Raw genomic sequence first — 21152 nt, 5'->3', positions numbered from 1 at the left:
AATAAAACATGCAAGTTATACACTGTTTACACTAGGGACTATATTCGTACGAAAACCAAAGGACGATAACTGTGTTCTTGGACCATAATTCTATCTTTTTTTTTGTTTTTCTTAAAAGATGCTCTTTTATGAAGTATGAACAAAGGAACAATTCAAAATTTAATTTGTCGCTTATTAAATAAAAGTAAAAAAAATAAAAAATGGCCTTATTCTTTATATTCTAGAACAAAAACGTTTTTGAATCACTATATTACCCTTCATAGTTACACCAATGATGCATGTTGTCTACCGGTATGTTTTTTTTTTAAAGAACGGAACACAATTAGTGTAATTTCATTCAAAAAAAGAGATGTTAGTTTGACTATAGCGCCATATACATGTATATTTAAGGTTAAGCGCTGCATATCTTATAATTAAGTCTCGTGATAAAAATGTAAAGTCCAGCTCTATTGATATAAAGTCTGGCAGTGTAGGTGTATAGTCTTGCTCTGAATATATAATTAAAGTCTAGCGCTGTAAATTAAAAGTCTAGCGCTGTAAATATAAATTTCCTGCGCTCGAATTTACATACCAAGCGCTCGACTTTTAATCCACAACCCTATATCATCATGCGACCAGCAGTGATCCCACCAAAAAATCCTAAAATGTAGTCTGAGAGTAAAAATTATTTTAAGTCATACACATTTCAGTATAAATTACAATCAGATTTTACATCAGATTTTTATGTGAAAAGAGTCGCATGAACTCAGCACTGCACACGAAAACGATCAGTAGAAAACAGTCTGCGTCACGATATATACATAATGCGAAAAAAAACCTCGGAAACATCGATCGTAGTCAGAACTTATGACAAACGCAAACTTAGTCTAAGAACCAATATCCCGAATTAGTCTATGAACCACATCTGGTCCTCTCCGCTTTTTAATAATTTTGTTATGTTTCATGAAACGACGGCATAGTATAGGGAGACATTTTAACAACAAAAATTATCTTAATTTGATTAAATCATCTTCTGTCGAAAATATTTTCATAGCTATTTATCTATCAGATATATAAAAGGGAATATATAAAAATATTTCAGGAAGAGCTACCTTTTTATATTGGGTTGATCAAGGAGGTTACTTGAGAAACATTTGTAACCTCCTTGGGTTGATATAAAGAAGAACAAAATTACAAAACGGACAGACACCCTGATATCTTTTAAATTGTTGTACATGACAGATTTCCTTCTGCAGAATAGCTCCCATTGTACGATTATATTGGTTTGTTTATTGTAATGTTTACGAATAATAACTAACATGTGTGTACAGGTTTCCTGCATATCAAATTTCTGCAAACCATTGATATGACATAGAGGTTTCACTTTAATGGGTATCAATTTTATTATTATTTATCTAGTTTCATTTTAATTGCTAAAAATTGTGATAGTGTGCATACAATCCTCAAACAGCATTTTTATACGAAGACATCAACAAATCGGTAAGTTCTGCTTAATTCATAACAATTTGACTGAGACACCAATAAATTGATTTGACAAATATCATACATTCTGAATTGTCCAACTGCAAAACCACTGCACAATACTACTGTGAATGATGTTTTATTGACTGTTGTCATGATTGTTACGGGTTTGTCCCACGGTTACAAATATTTGACTTTTATTTCAAGCATATTCACACGGAAGCGTATAAGGGACATAATAGAAATAAAATTAACAGTGAACTTTTTTTTGAGAGTCGAAATTTTGACATTTCAAATCTTAAAATTTTTACTTTTACTGGAAACTTTAACTTTTTCAATCTTGTAATTTTATCTTTGAAATATCGACTGTTTTTAAAACGAAATTTGACTTTCCCTCAGTATTTATACGTTTGCGATTATCCCATTCACAGTCATTTATAACAGCAAGCGGATATCCATATACATCATATACTTGATAAATAAGTTTTCATAATCTAAACCATTTTAGATCTAAATATGTTTCACGTACAAATAAAATTGAGAATGGAAATGGGGAATGTATCAATGAGACAACAACCCGACCACAGAAAAAACAACAGCAGAAGGTCACCAACAGGTCTTCAATGTAACGAGAAATTCCCACACCCGGAGGCGTCCTTCAGCTGGCCCCTAAACAAATATATACTATATAGTTCAGTGATAATGAACGCCATACTAATTTCAAATTGTACACAAGACACTAAAATCAAAATAATACAAGACTAATAGCGCTGTTTCAAGTGTGGACTTCAGATATGTGTATCAAGACAAAACCGTTATTCCGACACACCTATATTACGCCATACTTTTATTCAACAGTCTAATATATATAAAGACAAGGGTTAATAGTTGTGTCATAAGAATGCCAACTTGAAGAGTTTAACCAATGTTCTAGAAAAAAAGAACAACAATTTCAAAATTCCAAAACTGGAAAACTGAGCATTAGGTCGTGCTGAATATGCATGGCATATTGGACAATTGATTTACCATTGTTTAAAAACAACGCAAAGTCAGTGACTTGCTAGTGGGGAAAACAATCAGGCCTATAAAACCAACTATAAAACATATGATGCTAAATGTCCTCAGATCTGACATGCATGTTCTTTCCGAATGAAACTCTTCAATATTAAATGCTAATGCATACATATCTTAATTGAAGGACAAAACCGATTTCTGAATATAAATTGCCAAAATGTGCAGATGACGCTTTAAAAATTTGTGGCCATGTCTAATCCTTCTAAGATTGTAATAACTGTGTTTGAATACTAACATTCAAAGTTTAAAAATATTTAGAAAAGTTAAAATTTCGAGATTTCAAAAGTCAAAGTACTATGAAATAAAAAATTCGAGATTTTAAAAGATGAAATGTTGAGTTCAAAGACGTTTTTTTTTTCGATTTTTAAAAAAGTTTAAATTTTGAGTTAAAAATAGTTGAAATTTCGAAATTTGAAGAGTCAACATTTCGAGATTTGAAATGTGAAAATATCGACTTTGAAAAAAAAGTTCACTGCCAATTTTTTTTTTCTATGTCCCTAATACGCTTCGGAACGATGAAAAAAATTATGTTCTTTGTTTTTTCTTCCCAACCGATTTAGAAAAAAATTGTGCACACTATAGAAAAATCTTTTCTCGGCAAATTTTCTTGGTTTATTTCGAATTTCCTATTGCCCGATGCCTTCACATACAGAGAGCACAACTGCTTGCAAATCTTTGAATGAGAAGTGGACGACCATTCAATATTCGGGAAGGGGGGCAGGAAGATTAATTTTGGCTAGGTTATCTATTTTTGTATACTTAGAGGACAGATTATTTGCTGCACTTTTGAAGCATGATTTTTCCTTTTCATTGAAACAAGGGACAGCTGATCATAATATATTTTCACAACTATATATAAATGATAAGTGAAAACATATAATTTTTATATTCATTTTTTTATTGTTAAATATAATAAAATGATACATGTATAGTCGTCATTATGTACCATTAAATCAGAATTAATCATCATCCTCTGAATTCTAAACTGCATATACATGTATTCCATACACACAGGTAAAAGTTGGGCTGCGACTAGCTTTTTTTTTAAAGTATTGCCGAACGTTTTTCCGTAGAGTGAATTAACGAAAAATTTTGAAGCCGCTGAAGGCCCACAAGAAGCTATCGAACAAATGATACAAAATCGAGCTTTCTCGGCGTTTTCGATGCCCTTTCTAAGTATGAAAACGCAAGTCTGTTTTTGGTGAATTTGACAATATTTTGGTCTCAAAGCAAAATGTATACATTCAGTGCAACACTTAAGTTTTCAGGTACAAAATTAAAAGACTATAAGATGCAGGATAACACGTATGTGGCTGCTGGCTTTTTTTTTTGTGTGTGTAAATTATGTGGTTTTTTTTTACTTCAAATTAAGTTAAGAGAGGCATATTATCAGTGATATGACTGTGTAAGTAACACATTTCAATGATAATTCACTAATTTAAAGTATTTAAGTTGTAAAATAAGTTGAAAAATTACTTAATGAATTAAAACTTATAATCAAGTTTAAAACAAAATTACTAAATAAAAAAAGGAATTAAATACTAAGAGAATACAGAAGGGACAAACACAGAAACAAATAAAACACAAGACATGCAAGACGACAACCAATAAGAAAAAACCTACTGAAAAGTAAAAAGAATATAAGAAACATACAAAATGTAGATCCCGAAAAAACAGGGATAACTACCAAAGAAGAACAGAAATTGCTTTTTGCAAGGCAATCGCTATGAGAACAATTTGAAATGAATTCAGACAGACAAGCTTTTGGTATTGACATTTTCTGCAATTTTTTTACATGAGGCATCAAAGTGGTACCCAAAATTTATTTTGAAAAAAGATGAATGCCATCTCATAAGTCAGGTTATTTTGTTCAATTTCCCACAGAACAAACCATTCATTTTTGTGATTATCAAGGCTGAGTTATTTAATTTCACCTCCCCCTTTTTACCCCGGATATCAAATGATCGTCCCCTTTAAATCATTAGAAACACGGGCTGCACCACTTTAACTCGTGTAATATTATTAGGTTGATACCACCAATTCATAATACGTCACATGTGGTTGAAAATAGGTGGACAAAATATTCCCTTGAATTTGACAGTTGTAGGTTATTAATCCCAAATTTCATTACAGTAAAACATGTCTGGTTCATAAACATATATCTTGAGTGTTTCAAAGCACCATTATTTTTTTTATTTGGGGTTTCTATTGAATATTTTGGAAACTTACAATGGTTACTAAAGCTTGTACACAGGTTAGCAAAAGAGGTCAATTTGATAGGTTATAACTTCCAGTGTGGATGCAATGAAATCAAATGTGAAAATTCTATAGCACTGAACAGGACAAAATTTGACTCATACCAAGTACTTCAGTCTTTATTAGAAACAAAAGATAAATTCTGTACAATTTTTTGAAAAGTGCAAATTAAACAAACACTGTCCAACACTAATAGGGTAAAATTTATGTTGTTATTTCTCTGAATACAATGTTTCTCCACTTTCAACACTTGAATGTTGATTATTTAAAAAGCTAGGCTAAGCTAATAGTACTTTAAAAGTTCCTCGTTTCAGCCGACACGTCGTTCTCAATGTAGACTGACATTGTTATAAAGCCTTGTTTTTGAGTTTCTAGAATAATAAAAAAAAAATCAATGCTGGATACTTGGCTACCGAAAAACAACACACTGTGATTTTTTTTACGATACAATTTTTAAAGACTGTTACATGTAGTAGAGACTCCATACCTTCATTTGATGTGGTTGCAAAGAGACGCTCCTCTATATAAGAGTGAAGTCAATAAATAATTTCATTCACTAGAATATTCCTGCAATTCTTAGACAAAACATTTTTTTCAATCTGTTCTTCAAAGATCTTCCTCTGTACATTTTTATTGAATGGAGATTCAAATAAGAAGACAAAGCAAGTTTATTTGGACAACAACATTCTAATATTTTGTTCATTCGTTCCATCTTTCAATTGATAATTACATTGTTGTATTTCTATGATCAAGTTCTTGTGCATCAATGATCGTGATGATATGACTCCTTTGTGTTTATAGTCCTCATGTTGAAATTTCCTCTTTCAAATAAATGTAGGAAAAAACACATTCCATTTCAAATTAATAAAAAAGTCGCACTATAGAGAAAAATATCAGCTTTAAGTTTTCCGTTCAGTATTGATCTGTGAATGATGACTATGAAAATCGAGATGTCTGACCTACAAATACACAAACTCAAAAATTATCGGTGAAGAAATAAATAAAATGGCTATTCTATCATGTTTATGATTATTATGATGAACTTTCTTTTGAATATTCAAGTACTAAATTACAGAAATCGCTTAACTTTTATAATAGTTTAGTTAAAGTACAGCTTATTTAAAAATTATAATAAACAAGAATTCGTCCAAAGTACACAAATGCCCTACTCACACTATCATTTTCCATGTTCAATGGACCATGAAATTGGATAAAAAATATAATAAGGCATTAAAATTAGAAAGATAATATCATAAGGAACATGTGTACTAAGTTTCAAGCTGATTGGACTTCAACTTCATCAAAAACTACCTTGACCAAAAACTTTAACCTGAAACATGCACTTTCATTTTCTATGTTCAGTCGACTGTGAAATTGGGGTCAAAATTTTAATTTGGTTTAAAAATTAGAAAGATCATATCATAAGGAACATGTGTACTAAGTTTCAAGTTGATTGGACTTCAACTTCATCAAAAACTACCTTGACCAAAAACTTTAACCTAAAGCGGGACAGACTGACGAACGGACGGACGGACGAACAAACGGACAGACAGACGGAAGAATGGACGCACAGACCAGAAAACATAATGCCGCTCTACTATCGTAGGTGGGGCATAAAAATAAAGGCCACCGATGAGTTAAAAAAGATATTACATTACAATGGCCTTTTTGCACCAAAGGGAGATAATTTGGAGCTTTTTCAATGATATATACATTTTAAAAGTCATCTGGGGCCAAACCGAATTGATTGTTTTGAATGATTTGAATGATTTGGTGTACCATATGATAAATTTATAATATAAAATGAGTTATGAAAAAAAAATATTAAATATTTTTCTGAAATTGTTATACCCAAGAGCCTCCTTAAAAGTCATTTGATCTCTATCATGTCTATTGGAGAAATGTCTCATTGGAAATCAGACTGCTAAGTGTTTGGTTTTTTTTTTATATCAACCCAGCCATATTATACCTGTCCAATATCAGGAGCTTGTACATTGTTCAGTGGTTGATGTTGGTTCATATCCGTCATTTTTATATTTCCTAATTTTTTGTTTTTATAAATTAGTCTAGTATATTTGACGTTTGAATTGATGCTCTGTTTCAAATTTGGTTAGTGTTGTCTTTTATAGATTACTATAACATGTATAGGGGATGGGTTTTCTCATTACTTACACATGTTACAGGTCATCACTGGCCTCTAATAAGTAATAACAATGCTTACATCCACTTAATTGAACTCTGATGGATAGTTTTCTCATTCATCATACCACATCTTATTTTAATAAATATTTAATCATTATTCAAGGACAAAAACTTTTATAACAGTGGACTTACCATTTAGGCTTTGTTGACCTCTGTAAATCTTATTTTGTTGATAATTTCTTCTGTTTATAGTTTCCCCTTTATCTTTAATGTTCTTGCCCTACACATAAAAGAGTAAACATCATTTAATGACAAAAATAACTACTATTACATAATTAGTAGGCAACTGAAAATTTTGCCTTATTTGTATATAACATCAACTTACTCATCATTCTTGCTGTTCAATATCATGAATATTATCATTATTCTATGAATCAGAGGTCACAGTAAAATTAACATTGGCAGGCAGACATTTTTTTATATGATACCTTGTAGTCATTCCATACAAGAACAAGTAGACCTATTCTTAGAAAAACTGATAAAATGACAAAACCAAGAAAACTTATCATTGACCAAAGAACAATAAAATGCGGTCATGGTTTATATATGAATCTGCCATTCAGACATGCACACCTTACAATTGTTTCATATCTACCAAATATAATCTACCTGTTACTTTAAACATATGATAAACTGACAAAACAATGCAGTGTTTCATTGACCAATGAACTATGAAAATGAGGCCAAGTTCATATAAAATATGGCAGACAGATATGTGTATCTTACAATTATTTCATTCACTAAGTAAAGGGGCCTTATTGCTTACAGTATCCGGAAAAAATACCAAACCACAAAAACTAAACATTTTCAAAGTTCCTTATACCCTGCCAATTTGTTATGGATGTGCCTGTTCCAAATCAGGATCCTATAATTCAGTGATTGTCGTTTGTTTATGTGAAACATATCTGTTTTTCATTTTTTTTGTAGATAAATTAGGTTGTTAGTTTTCAACTTTCAACTTGGCTATCATGTGTAAAATCATACAAGTGTTCAGAAAACAGGAAGTTGTGGAGTGATGAAACTGAAAATGCATCACACGGTTTAGCTGACTTATTTAACCCTGAAACCAAATTTCAGAAATCCTTCTATTGTAGTTCCTGAGGAAAATGGGACAAAAAATATTCATTGGACGGACTGACTGACGCAAGGATGGATGGACAGACAGGGGTAAAACAGTATACCCCCTTTTTTAAAGTGGGGGTATAATTTTAATATGGGGGTATAAAAACCCTTGCAAGATGTCAAAACAAAAAGAAGTAACCTAATTCTTACTTGTTAGGGGCTATTAATTTATTGTCGGTTATACATATAACAATACAACATAAGCTCTGTAGAGCTTTTATCCGACATACATACATGACAAGCACAATACATTTGTACATGAAACATAAACAGTGATAAAGCTCATCACTGAGATAGTAGTCTCAGATAGAAGGAGACGGGGTCAACCAAACTCCCCTATTCAATCTGAATGTAGGACAGAAAGTCACACACTGTCACAGGACAAAAAGTCACAATTTAGTTTTGAGATTATTTTTCTTTGAACAAGAAAACACTCTTTTTGTATTTTTCTTGAAGTTTTATACATGAACATGATGTAGCAACTTTGTAATTAAAATTTATTAAAAACAAATAAATCAGTGCATTAGGTTTGTGCACATTACCATTACATTTGCACACAAAAATCATTACCTTCAACATGTACAATGTGTGCAGCTTTTGATTACATTTGCACGCATTTTTTGACATGTAAATATAAAAAAAAAAGATATGGTATGATTGCCTTTTACAGCTGACTATGGGGTATGGGTTTTACCTCTGCTTTGCTCATTGTTGAAGGCTGTATGGTGACCTATGGTTGTTAATGTCTGTGTCATTTTGGTCTCTTGTGGACAGTTGTCTCGTTGGCAATCATACCACATCTTTTTTATATTGGCTCATTGTTGAAGGCCGTAAAGACCTATAGTTGTTAATGTCTGTGTCATTTTGGTCTCTTGTGGACAGTTGTCTCATTGGCAATCATACCACATCTTTTTTATATTGGCTCATTGTTGAAGGCCGTAAAGACCTATAGTTGTTAATGTCTGTGTCATTTTGGTCTCTTGTGGACAGTTGTCTCATTGGCACTCATACCACATCTTCTTTTTTATATTATGAACAATTTCCTTCAATTAAAAATGAATATATATGTAATAAAAAGAAAATATTTCAAAATCTTTTTTCATTTACATTCAAACAATTGTAAAAAAATTGTTTGTGACTTTTTGTCCTATCAACTTTGTTACTTTATGTCATGTATGTCTGAGTCTGACATGAAATGACATGTGTCTGACTTTTTGTAGGAATGTCCTGCGACTTTCTGTTCGTTTACCTTCCATCTTAATCAGTGAACTGAATAATTGTTTTTGCAGAAGTCCGGGGAATGTTAAAAAATCACATGTGCAAATTGAGAGTCAACACTTACACAGGGACTACACAATACTTTTTCAGAATGTCAGCAAAAAGGATCACTGGTGACAGGGGAGTGTAACCGATGAATTGATCCTGAATCAGATAAGATTTTCCCGGTACGTCTAAACACCGCTCAGGAGGATCTCCTGAGTGCACACATGCAGGGCATACAAAGTGCACTTATGACAGACCCTATAAAGTCGTCGTATCTGCACACATGATGAATGTATATATTCGTTACAGATCGTTATACACTTTTAGAGTTTAATTTGCAAGTAACAGCCGGGGAACCTCTTAAGATTTTAAAATAATAATGCTACCAGAGACATATAATATATGTCTCTGATGCTACTAAAAATATATTATTTCCCCCAATTTTCGCAATTTTTTCGCTATATTTATTAAATCTTTAGGCGACTATGCTTTTAGTGAATATAAATGATGACGAGGGCCTCACAAATAAATATAAGTATGAAATATACTGGAACATCGATTAGCATAGAAAGTCTTTGTAAAAAGGCAGTCAAATCCTAACAGAACTGTAACTTAATGTTACATGTTCATCAAGTTCCAGCACCACACCAAGCACCCTTGCCTTGCATACTGAGATGGCAAACTGGTGTGTGTCAGTATTTTGATATAAAACTGCGTAGTTTCATATAGTTTGATTCAACGTTTGTTTGGTTATTTTTTAAGGATCGTTGTAAAATTATATCTAAATCTTTGTTAAAATACGATTTTAAATTGTTCAATTCTTTCTATTTCATAATTTTGTCAAAGTCTACTTTTTAAAGTTTTAAATTTTAAAGAAAAAATGAATATTCCATTTTGATTTGAAGAAAATCTTTTTGAACTGTTATGACATGGTGTTGCAAAGCTGATTACAGGTAACTATAACATACAGTAATTTTCCATTACGACAGTGCGTGCATGTATTCTCGGGTGTGTATAACGTATAGTTTTCTAGAGAACATCCTGTCTACGTGTAATACAGATTGATGACATTATACAACATTTCTTGTGTTAAATGTGATAATAGGTATCTGTGTGACTGCCCATCCCCTATTTCAACACCACTAAATTTTCGACGAAAAAAAATTAAAAAATAATTTATATGAAATTAAGAAGAAAAGTAGCAAATATAAACTTTAGTAATTACGCATTGAGTAAACATAATTTCAATATTGCATGAACAAATCCGTGAGAAAACGAATACATGTATGAATTAAGATGTGTTTAAAAAGACCCATTGGCTTTATTTCACACTAGGACCTAAGATAACTAGAACTAAGCAATGGTTGAGCCAGAAATTTTCATAAGTGGGGACTCATTGACTGCCTTAGAGGGGTCACGTCCAGTCATGCATCCGTGATTCCGTATATAATCTACCATTTGTTTCCCAAGATTTGGGGGGGGGGGGGGGGGGAGGCTGGAAAAAACCGAAATCCGTCTCTGCTAATTGGGAAGTCATTTGGACTGATACACACATATATATAAACATACCTCTGTGGAGGATCCATTCATTTAAAAAAGGGGGATCCCAAACCAGGACAAAAGGGTGAAGGGTTGTTCCAACCATATGTCCCCCCTCAAATGCATTGACTGTTAAAAAAAAGGGTGGTTCCAACCCCCGTTACCCTCCCCCTAGATCCGCCACTGATACCTAGTATGCATATAATTAAGAACAACTTTAAATATATGCATATAAAATAATGGTACGTCTAAAAACCGTTCAGGATCTCCTGGTTGCACACAGGACATTAAGCAACTTAGGACATGTATACTTGTAAATAATAGTTCAGGGTATACATTCGATTGATGACTTATTTTATAATTTTGTAATTTTTGTTTTGATAAAATCATAGACATATAATACATGTATTGAGACATATATAATACATGGACATATAATACATGTGTCTTTAAAAAAATCAAACCATCTTTAAAGAAGTTATTTCAGTTTGAATCGACTGTCTTTTGCATTAGGATTCCAAAACGTTGATGCTATTATGACCCGACAATTGTTCGTTCAAAGTTCACATTTAGGATTTTTCATATTTTTGAAAATTTTACACATTCAATTATTCTTGGTTTAGATTTCTTAGACAAACAAAAAGCTAGGCTTAATTTTGATGACAAAACCCTTGTTCTTCAGTCTGGTATTACTGAAGTTCCCCTTACTAATGGTGATAATAATGACAATAGTATATGCTTTATTTCTTTAGTTAACGATGAAGTAATTCCAAGTAGGTCCGAAGTCATTATCCCCGTTCAAACTGTTGACAAAAGTATAAAATCTAAATTAGGTATTATTGAACCGAACCCAGCCTTGGTTGGTAAACAGAATATTGTAGGTGCCACATGTCTTGTACAAATAAGAAACAATAAAACATTTTTACAAGTCCTTAATCCTACAAATTCAAAAGTACGGTTATCAAAACATACAAAAATAGGCAAGTTCAGTGACATTATAGAGAACTCGATTTCAAGTGAAATCACCGATGACACAGTAGAAATAAATTCAATAGATAAGGGTACATACAATAAAAATAATGAAGCAAAGTACATCGAAATAGCTAAAAGTTTAAATTTCAATTTTTCTGACTCTGATTTAACAAAAGAACAAAAACAAAAACTAATGGTTATGTTAGGTATAAATAGGGACGTTTTTGCAATAAATCTATCCGAACTTGGTTGTACAGATCTCCATCCCCACCGTATCGAAACAGGCGATGCGCAACCTGTAAGACAAAGGTTCTACAGGCAATCACCAGTCGTCAAAGGAGAAGCCAGCAAACATGTCGAAGAGATGTTAAAGTACAATATTATAGAACCGTCACAAAGTGAATGGGCCAGTCCCATTTGTTTAGTCCAAAAGAAGAGTCCAAAGTCAGCATCGTCAACACCCAGCACACCCCAGTATAGGTTTTGCGTTGATTTTCGTCTCCTGAATTCTTTAACAACTAAAAAGGTGCACCCGATTGTACAAATGGACGATATTGTTGATATGTTAGGCGAGGCGAAGGCGAAATACTATAGTACCGTCGATATGTTTAATGGATTTCATCAAATAAAGCTTGATCCGGCAACGAAACATAAAACCGCATTCACATGTCACGAAGGAGTCTTCGAATTCAACCGACTACCATTCGGCCTTTCTAACAGTCCGCACACTTTTCAATTAGTCATGTCCGAAGCCTTACGTGGTATAAACTGGAAAAGTGCACTAGTCTACATGGATGATGTACTCGTTTTTTCAAGAACATTTGAAGAGCATCTGCAACACCTAACGACTCTATTTCAAAAACTACGGGAAACCAATCTAAAACTTAAACCTACAAAATGTACTTTCGCTGCTAAAGAAGTAAAGTTTTTAGGCCATGTTTTGTCCAAAGATGGAATAGCTGTTGACACAACCAAGACAGACGCAGTTAAGACATTTCCTGTCCCCCAAAATACAACAGATGTCAGAGCATTTTTAGGACTGGCAAATTACTACAGGAAGTTCGTAAAAGGTTTTTCTGAAATTGCTAACCCGTTACACAGACAGCTTGTGAAAGGAGCTAAATTTATTTGGGACAAGAGCTGCCAACAGTCATTCGAAGAGATAAAGAAACTTTTAATCTCATCTCCAATACTCGCGTTTCCAGACTTTTCAAAAGATTTTATACTCTACACGGACGCTTCACAGATCGCTATTGGTTACATTCTTGGACAAAAAGATCATAAAGGCAGAGAACAAGTCATTGCTTATGGTGGACGATCATTACGAGGAGCCGAAAAGAATTACTGTATCAGGGATCTTGAATATTTAGCTTTGGTTGAAGGAGTTAAACAATATCATGTTTATTTGGCTAGCCGGAAATTCACAATATTTACAGATCATGAAGCACTACTACACACTCAGAAACTTACGAAGGAGAAAATCACAGGCCGACTTGCAAGATGGGCTATGTTTCTACAAAGCTACGATTATGAAATAATTTACAAAAAGGGAACGGCTAATGGTAATGCTGATGCGTTAAGTAGAAGACCATATGATACCGAAATAGCTACTATTACAACAGCTACAGTCGAATCGTCAACACAGACAGAAGCCTCTTTCATCGAGTTAGACCCCTATGCGTCCATTTGCGAAATAACAACAAGTTCAAAGGAAAAAGTCGTAAATGATCAACGAACAGATGAAAATTTCAAAGATGTCATCAAGTACATATTAGATAAAGAACTTCCAGACAAAACCAGACAAGCGAGAAAAACTGTTATTGAATCCCAAGATTATATCATAGACGATGACGTATTATATCACTTATACTATCCGAAAGGAAAAGGTCACAGGGCGGATAGAATAGTCAAACGGTTAGCAGTACCCTCAACTCTACGAGACGATATCCTGATATCATACCATGACAGTTTACTTGGTGGACACGGTGGCATTGAAAGAACTTATCATACCATAAGATATAAGTACTATTGGCCTGGCATGTACAGTGACATTCAACAATACGTACAGACGTGTATACAGTGTCAAAGAGCTAAGCCGGATGCGCACAAACGCCCGACACCTTTACAGCCACTTCCAATTCTAGACGTATTCAGAAGGGTTCATATGGATATTTTAGGACCATTTAGAAAGAGTCCAGATGGATATTCACATGTCTTACTTGTCGTAGACTCGTTCTCGAAATATGTAGAAATCTTTCCAATGAAGAATACAGGTGCAAAAGATGTAGCACACATATTTTACAACCAGTGGATATGCCGTTATTCCGCGCCAGATGCCATTCTTACAGATAAAGGTCAAAACTTCATGTCTAATATATTTAAAGAGGTTTGCAATATATTCGAGATCAAAAAGATGAGAACTAGTAGCTACAGACCTCAAACAAATAGTACTTGCGAGAGGAACAATAAAACAATAGCAGAGAAACTTCGTACATACATCGCCGCAAACCAATTAGATTGGCCAGATAAATTGTCCAGTATTGCTCATGCGATGAACACAAGCGTATGTACAGAATCTACACAGTATACCCCGTATTACATGGTGTTTAGTAGAGAATGCAGAACGCCGATTGATACAGTTTTGACAACACCCACAAATGTTGGACCAGACGCAAGACTGTTCATTGATGGACTACATAGCAATGTCTTATTAGCCAGAGAGATAGCTAAAGAAAATTCACTTGAAGCACAAAAGAAATACAAAGCGCAGCATGATAAAAATGCGAGAGAGGCAACTTTTAAAATAAGAGATAAAGTTTGGATGGATACAAAGACTACGCCAGTTGGATATTCTAGAAAACTTTGTAACAAATGGCAAGGTCCATATTACATAACTGAGGTAACCGGAAAGAATACGTACAAACTACGGCGCTGTTCAGACGACGTACCAATCAAAGGACCCGTTAATGCAAACAGGTTAAAACAATATCACGATCCACAAGACAGGCCTACAAACAATGTAGATGTTACAACTGACGACGAAATGTCGGACGATGAAGATGAAGAGGAAAATGTTCAAGATGCCGACGAAATTGTTCAAACTGATACACACCCAGAGAACCAAGTACAACGAAATACCGATGAAATCCGAACTAACGATGATCCAGATCTGTACCAAGTAGAACGGATAGTTGACGCAAAACGTATAAACAAAAACATGCATTACAAAATAAAATGGTTAGGGTTTAGTCACAGAGATAATACATGGGAACCGGAAGAAAATATTCCTCCAGAATTAAGACACGAATTTAAAGTTCGTATTGATCAGACTAAACGTATAAAAGCACGTAAAACAAAGAGATAGAATTGACACACACCCTTTTTATTCATCTGTAGAATCACACATTGTAATTACAAATTATTTTTTCAAATCATAAATAGCAAAAGTTAACTTACATACAATGTACAATCCCGTGTTTTTCTTACATCACAATTTGATAGATTTACATAATCAAGTACTTCAGATTTTCATATTTTTTACCTTCAAACGGTATTGTTTATAGTATAACAACATTTAAATTTATATTGGGTTGTCATAGTATGTTTGTCGTAAATTTGGACCAGTTAATGGTCGTATTATCAGACAAACATCGGTGACAATTCATACATCAAGTAACTGCAATTTTGTCACAAAATTGGTGTTATTTTCATGTTCTAACAATGGTATAATAGGTACAGTCGTACCAAACTTTTGGCATTTATTTCGACCCCTTTCGATCATGACTTGGACTCGTCACCCAATTCGTGTTCAAAGGAGTTTCAATATAGGAGTGACGATCCTATGCTGAAACGATCAAACCTTGAAAAATCATTTTAACTGCTTTTTGCATTTATAGAAACTATTGTTAAACTTTTATATTATTTCAAAACTTACATTTTTTTTCCAAACAACATCACAACACAAGTTCATTTGCATATTTCAAAGTATAAAAATGGTACTTCAGATCTTTATTCAGACAAAATAGTGTCTTAAAATTTCCAGCAGAACCTGTTTAGTTTTAAAATACACAGCATGTTTACAATCAGAAAGAATTTTACACTTGAGTTTTATATATCCTATTTTCTATTTTTCTCAATTTGAAGTTCAACAGTTTGACCCCCCCCCCCCTATTTTTTTTACCAACATTTTATATCCGTACCCAAGTTATTATAATATTTTAAGAGAAATATGTTGAGATTTTATTCACTGCAAATATATATTTTTAGCTTTACAATCAGTATTGCAATATTTCATACAATGCCTTTTCAAGTATCGAAATGATCTACACTTTGCGTTTTTATTGAAAAGAGATATCAGGTATAAGCGACATTTTGATAAATGGTTACATTCACATAGAAGTATTCAATGTATTAGTACAAAAATGTGTACATAAATATATATAGTGCTACAGAACTAGTTCGGACAAATGTTCCTGAAACTTAAAATATGTAGTAACAAAGTTCAGATTGAAGAGAATCTGCGTGATATTCTTAGTGTTCATTCCAGATGGAAATAGAGTTGGTGATGAAAACAGATTTATTTGACAAAACAATGACTTTTAATACAATGACAATGTTTATATTTATTATAGATTCCCATATAGATTCAAGTATCGAATTTATGAAAGAAAGAGACACAGTGTTCATTTGTTATTTGCGTGGTGACAAATATTACAAACTTCGTTTTATACATATTGATTCGTGATTTATTCGTGTTGGTATTTAGACACACTTATATTTAATTACATGTAGTTTTAAGATATTTTGAGAGAGAAAATTTTTGACGACAAATGTTCGTAATAGCGCGCTTGTAAATAATGTAAATACAATGTTGCTCTTTTTCATTTTTCCTGTATGCATTTTGAAATATCATTCGTTCATAATTTACACATGCTGATACGGGAGTATCAGATAAGGAGCGACGGGGTAATATGACCCGACAATTGTTCGTTCAAAGTTCACATTTAGGATTTTGTATATTTTTATAATATTTGCTTTTGATCAATTATTCCGAGTCGTCAATGCGTTTTAATAATTTATTAGTTCATTGTATTTTACGCTATTCAAAAGTTACTTGTATTTTACACTTAACTATAATCCTTTCAGTTAGATTTATTATCAAAGATTTATATCCGTCTTTAAGATAAAAGGTTTTGTAACAAAGAATATAGATAATTTGACACTAAGTGATAACTGCCGAAAGCCATTCTTGACAAACTTATACGAAGCATGTTTTTAATCCTTTATCCCCGCTTTCGGCAAAACGCGAATTAATATTATTTAATAAAAAGATATTTGATTGGTTCCTTTTCCGTATGTCAATCGGTCTTTTGTATTTGTATTTTATATTTGTTTTTATGTTGTTATTCAGTTATGTTTTGATATTTGAAATATATGGATGTGAAATAAATATGTAAACTTTCCAGCGACTTGGACTTTATCTAAACTACCGCTAGTTTCCCCCGAAACTAATGAACATGACAGAGGTGACCAACAACCTGGTCATACTATATTCGGTGATTTTTACACTAAACGTTTTCGTAATTTGTTTTAAAAATATTAAAAAGTACATGTACACCGTTTTTTCCAGATTTGTATAGTAACTGGATTAATTAAGTCCCCTTGATGAAATTTAAATTGCGAGACGCTAATAATAAACTATCTATCTATCGGCATGCGCCGTTATTTGGGATACGTCACGGATGACCGACGGTCATATTCAATACGATATACCATGGAAGTAATATTTAGATAAATATTACTTCCATGGATATACCAATCATCATTTGAATTTGGTTCATTGATCTTTAATAATTAGGACTAATTGGTGATTGCAGAGAATATGTCGCTGGTGATGGTTAAAAACATATAAAAGTAAACTTTGCAAAAAAAAAAGGTTGGAAAAAAATATGAAAATATATGAATATGCTAAATATTTTTTTCTTTCCGAAATAATAATTAAAGACGTTTAGAAATAACAAATTTTCACAGTTGGTAAATTTTCAATTCAAGTTATTTCCTTTTGAAAACGTTGACAAATATAGATCTTATTCGATGTACAATGTGGGCCGCTTGGAGATCAACTTGTGAAACCCTGCTTAATTAGGGTTTGTCTACTTTCGTCTTTTTATATTGCCAAACATTCTATAATCAAGGATTTGTACAAGGCCTTGTTATAATATAATGAATCTTATCGCCAATATCACCATAATTACATTAAGAACATATACAATAATCTCATATTAAAAGAGGTTGCCATCTAACAATTCAAAAAGAAATGTTGCGTCGAGACTGAGGTACCAAATCTATAAAAAGAATCACTATTTTAGTCGAAATTAAACTGTATATATTCTTTTTTCAAAACTCCTGAAATAATTTAACATTATCTATAGAGAGCTTACATATGCAAATCTTTTTTAGAAGTATGTGAGCGTAAATAAAATTTGTTTATTATCCCCCCTTTTTTCCTTTTATAAATTTTAATTGTAAACGATTTTCTTTCTAAATTTGTGTTTGCTCATTAACTTGGGTTCATGCTGTCAAAAAAAAATGTCTCCTTGTGTATAAGTTATTGATATAACAAAAAATGAAGCCGCCAGAAGAATAACGGTACGCCTAAATACCGCTTGAAGGACCTCCTGATTGCACTCATGACATATAAACGAAGTGCACAGTCACTCAGGACCCTTAATAGTCATCGCACACAGGATTGATGCATATATTCGTTATACGCTTCTTATTTTAGAGTTAAATTTGGTAGAATTTGAAATCGAACTTATATAGATATGTTAATTCTTATAAAATAATGAGGGCACGTGTCACTGATTACACAACTACTGAGCCATGAATTATCCAATCAACAAAGTTGATTTGATTATCTTTATTGTTGTTTATAGATTGTGTTGTTAGTACAGTGTGACCATGCGGGAAGTAATATTGTGACGTTTTAAATGAATATCACGATGTTTTAAGATTTTCGTATTTTATTAAAATTTCGTTCCATAAATTTTTAAGTTTTATTCTTAATTTTATAATCCTGTCCTGGACCATGCAGTAATTAATTCTTTGTACGATTTTGAAAAGGGAAATAAATGTTCATACTTTAAAAGAATTTATATAAATTAAAGTTTCGGATATGGAATCCGTTCTTAACTGTAAAAGCCGTACTTTTCAAACAATCAAACTCATATACATGTAGTTAGATGTTATTTCTCATTTTTATCGAACTTGTCCAGGAATTTTATTTTTGAGTTGTACGAATGTTTTAAGAAATCCGCATTTATTAAGGGTTTTTTCTGTAATTAAAGTCGTTTTGTCCAGTTTCACAAGCCTGAAATGAATTTCAATGTGAAAATAAATTCTGAAAATGAACTTGTCTCCGTTTTTTGAAAATTATGATATTTTGGGTATAATTATTTCTAAACAATATGTTAATAAGTTTGTAGTAAGATTCTAAACTTAATTTAAAAAAAATGAGAGAGAGAGAGAGAGAGAGAGAGAGAGAGAGAGAGAGAGAGAGAGAGAGAAAAGAATCTCACTGAAAAACAAAAATCAAACTTGTTACAGAAAAAAACGAAACTATAAAATAATTTTCTTTATTCGTGAACTGCAAAACACAACAAATTAATTTACCCGTCATCATGAAAAATAAACTAAAAAAGTACATCGAATGAGATATATTTTATTTTTTCTATATACAAATTCATGTTGAAGGTAAAACTGAACTAACGATACAATTCCTAAAAAAACAATAAATATAATCCAATCAATTTTGTTGATTGGATAATTCATGGCTCAGTACGTCACAGTAGTTGTGTAATTAGTGACACGTGCCCTTATTATTTTATAAGAATTAAAGGGGCACTAGCTGTCAAATTCATGGTAACCGATTTGACTCAAATTCTCATATTTGGTTTATAACAATGTAAAACATTTATCCAAACTATCAAAAGTCTAAAATAAACAGTTTACAGAGCATGGGGTCGATAATATATAGGTTCGTTTCGTGTGTATTTTAGTCCAGACGCCATCTAATTAACTATCGATTTGACCTCAGATGACCATATAAGAGATGTAAACAAAAATAAAGATACGAATAGATTAAACCAACACGTGCAATTGCATTTTTATAGGTCTGTTTGATTTTATTCTATAGATTGAAAATAGATGTTTCTCATTGTTTTTTAACCATATAAGAATGATTTTATGTGCATCGAATTAGTAATCAAATGATTTACCGTAGTTTCACTTTCATTGTTGACATTATTTTTCTTTAAATAACCAGTACACGTACAATGCATGCGTTGTCAATCTCTAGCTAGGGGTTAACTTGAAGTTCACATGAATACCGGTTAGAATGATGATGACGTTTTCACTTGCAAGTGAATCAGTCAAAAATTGTGTTTAATCGCTTATTTCAACAAAATTAAAGGAAATTGATTGCTAAAAGCAAATTATTATTTCATTATTCAAATTTAATTAATGATTGATCTAAAAAAAATCATACTTTATTTTTTTATATATATCGTAGCTAGTGCCCCTTTAACATATCTATCTAAGTTCGATTCAGGCGGGGATCAAGAGGGGGGGGGGGAGTCCGGGGGGTTGGAACACCCCTTTTTTTTGCCGATCAATGAATTTGAATGGGGACATGTAGTTAAACCCCCCTTTTGTCCTGGGTTAGCCCCCCCTTTTTAAAATGGCTGGATCCGCCCCTACGATTTTCAAATTCTACCAAAATTTAACTGACGCGTATAACGAATATAAACATCCATCATGTGTGCAGATACGATGTCGGTAATGGGTCCTGAGTGCACTTTGTATGTCCTGAGTGCACTCAGGAGGTCCTGAGCGGTTGCGTACCCGAAGAATAAATCATTTCCTGAACTTAAAATACATTTATCTGTAATTAAAGAAAATTCGCCTAAATTCTCACATATATTTAAACAATTGTAAAATAATTAATTAAACGACTTTCTGTCTGTTTACTAATACTTTTCTTGTTCAGTTTTTGTTTATACCCATTATAGATAAACGGAAATAAGTACTTTTTTTGGAAAATTTACAACTAGATGAACGGAATTAAGTACTTTTTTAGAAAAATTTACAACTCAAATTTTCAAAAACAAAATTCTACACTTTTTACCTGGATTTTTTTCTCTGTCTCGAATCCGCAACCGGTGACCCCGTATCAAACATAGCGACCAACACCTCACATGACGCAT

At 32.5% G+C, this 21152-nt stretch overlaps 1 protein-coding gene and 1 long non-coding RNA gene across 2 annotated transcripts in view; one reads left to right on the top strand and one right to left on the bottom strand.

The window, feature by feature from the left end:
* LOC134722762 (uncharacterized) overlaps positions 1-21152 on the top strand; it is a 127645-nt gene that overhangs the window by 38650 nt on the left and 67843 nt on the right. The window lies entirely within an intron of this gene.
* LOC134723480 (uncharacterized) lies at positions 5460-9565 on the bottom strand. Its single transcript, XR_010108086.1, has 3 exons — positions 9458-9565; positions 7126-7213; positions 5460-5750 (listed from the first exon to the last, which is right to left on the bottom strand). It is a non-coding gene; the product is annotated as an uncharacterized LOC134723480 (long non-coding RNA).

Source organism: Mytilus trossulus, chromosome 6 (genome assembly GCF_036588685.1).
Source record: "Mytilus trossulus isolate FHL-02 chromosome 6, PNRI_Mtr1.1.1.hap1, whole genome shotgun sequence".
Lineage (NCBI taxonomy): Eukaryota > Metazoa > Mollusca > Bivalvia > Mytilida > Mytilidae > Mytilus > Mytilus trossulus.
This window is presented reverse-complemented; position numbering and strand designations above follow the sequence as displayed.